Source organism: Plectrocnemia conspersa, unplaced genomic scaffold (assembly GCF_051122295.1).
Source record: "Plectrocnemia conspersa isolate PC_06_02 unplaced genomic scaffold, ASM5112229v1 ptg000077l, whole genome shotgun sequence".
NCBI classification, from domain to species: Eukaryota; Metazoa; Arthropoda; class Insecta; order Trichoptera; family Polycentropodidae; genus Plectrocnemia; species Plectrocnemia conspersa.
In genome coordinates this window covers 1-2,500 of record NW_028277209.1, presented here as the reverse complement: position 1 = coordinate 2,500, position 2,500 = coordinate 1, and the positions used below count along the sequence as shown (strand labels likewise).

The following is a 2,500-nucleotide window of genomic DNA, read 5'->3' as shown; positions in this document are numbered from 1 at the left end:
GGTCCTATTCTATTATTCCATGCGCACAATATTCAGGCAAATATTAGCCCGCTTTGAGCACTCTAATTTGTTCAAAGTAAACAGCCGCGAGGGCCCGCCTCGCGCGCCGACCGCGAGCCCGCGGCGCGCGCCGAAGTCGCGAAGACGACGACGCGCACGCGAACGCGCGGCGCGGACGCGACCGGCGGTGAACACGCACCGGCGAGAAGCCCCGCAGACGCGCCTGTCGTACCGCAACCGGTAGACCGACGCCGCAGGACACAATTTCAACTACGAGCTTTTTAACCGCAACAACTTTAGTATATGCTATTGGAGCTGGAATTACCGCGGCTGCTGGCACCAGACTTGCCCTCCAATGGATCCTCGTTAAAGGATTTAAAGTGTAATCATTCCGATCACGAGGCCTCGTAAGAGTCCCGTATCGTTATTTTTCGTCACTACCTCCCCGTGCCGGGAGTGGGTAATTTGCGCGCCTGCTGCCTTCCGTGGATGTGGTAGCCGTTTCTCAGGCTCCCTCTCCGGAATCGAACCCTGATTCCCCGTTACCCGTGACAACCATGGTAGTCGCATAAACTACCATCGACAGTTGATAAGGCAGACATTTGAAAGACGCGTCGCCGGTGCTAGACCGTGCGATCTGCTCAAAGTTATCTAGAGTCATCTCCGAGTGCGACGGGCGCGCGCCGAAACGCGCGCTCCGCCGATTGGTTTTTGATCTAATAAAAGCATTCCTTCCGTCGCCGGTCGGAACTTCGTTTGCATGTATTAGCTCTAGAATTGCCACAGTTATCCAAGTAACTGTGTACGATCTAAGGAACCAAAACTGATATATTGAGCCATTCGCGGTTTCACCTTAATACGGCTTATACTGAGACTTGCATGGCTTAGTCTTTGAGACAAGCATATGATTACTGGCAGGATCAACCAGGGAGCTGCGAGCTTGCGTCTCTGTAGAGAGCGTCCGCTTACGCACTCCTTACGTGTCATGTATTTATTATTCTCCTCCTCCTCCTCTATCTCTACCTATCGTTCTCGTCTCGTCTTTTTTAAGACGTACAACATTTTATTTATATGTATCGTTTTTTGTTATATATATATATATATATATTTTTATATATATTATTATTATTATATTATCTTCACCCGTCTACGCGCACAGTGCGCGGCCTCTCCGCGCTAGAGCGGAGGGCCGTAATAGCGCAGCGAGCTCGCCGGTCGCGAACGACCGACGGCCCCGTACAACGCGGCTCGCCGCGGAGCTCTGGAGAGCCGGAGAGCGCGATGCGCTCTCCGCTTATCACTCGATTCGTATAAACACGCGCGTGATCGCATATAGTATCCTCCACACACCCGGAAGGGTACCCGGAAGGCGCGAGCGCACCGCAGACGCCGACTGACGCCGACCGCGGTTCGCGCATGCCGAGATTTCGAAGAGCCGTCTCTCGTAGACGCTCGAAGCAGAGCCGTAAGCGACGTACACGCGCATTATTATCAATAATAATACGGTGCGTCCGCCAAACGGTTGCGAGCGAGCGAAAGAGCGAGCGACTCGACCCGAGGAGCCGACGAGAACGCCGAGAGCAAACGCGACCGAACACGGCCGCGCGCTCTCGCCTCGCGCGCACTCCACGTATAGGCGGCGCGGTGCAAAGTCGCCGAGCCGCTCGCTCTAGCCTAACAAGCCGAAGTCGACGCGGTCGCGGCCGGGATTCGGCGGAACGGGCCGCTCTGAGCGCGATTCGACTCGGACTTCTCTCGACTTGCGACCGGATAATTTTCGATTCGAAATAATAACTTTTGTAATAATTAAAACGTTATTATATTATTATTGTTAGTATTAATAAATATAAAATTTATATATTAATAAATATATATATGTATATATAAAAAAAAAAATAATATATACATATATATATATATAATTTTTTTTTTTTATATATATATATATATATATATATATATATATTTTTTTTTTTTTTTTTTTTTTTTTTTATACATATATATATATATATATATATATATATTTTTTTTTTTTTTTTTTTTTTTTTTTTTTATACTTATATATATATATATATTTTTTTTTTTTTTTTTTTTTTTTTTTTTTTAACGTTATTTCGCACATTCCGCATAGTTTAGGATACAACTCGTTCTTCTGCGGTCGGTGTGGGTTACGCTGGAATACAATCGTAAATTAAAAAATGAAAACGTGTACATTAAAAAGTATATATATATATATATATATATATATATATATATATATATATATATATATATATATATATATACTTTTTAATGTATAATAAATACGTTTAAATATTAAGCTCGACAATATGAAACTAATTTTATACGATATAAAACATATCGAAACCTGTATAATAAAATCTTTGACATTGTTACTGTATTTTATTTCGATGTACGGTTATAGAAATATAAAGTTTTATCTAAAAGAGCAGACCTAACATTTTTAACGACATTGAACACTTTTGTTTTAATATAAAAT

At 43.3% G+C, this 2,500-nt stretch overlaps 1 non-coding gene across 1 annotated transcript in view; it reads right to left on the bottom strand.

The window, feature by feature from the left end:
• LOC148225658 (small subunit ribosomal RNA) overlaps positions 1–931 on the bottom strand; it is a 2,016-nt gene extending 1,085 nt beyond the window's left edge. Inside the window, exon 1 of the ribosomal RNA XR_015812597.1 lies at positions 1–931. This exon is cut by the window's left edge and continues 1,085 nt beyond it. This is a non-coding gene — a ribosomal RNA (small subunit ribosomal RNA).
• Between the last annotated feature and the right edge of the window lie 1,569 nt (positions 932–2,500).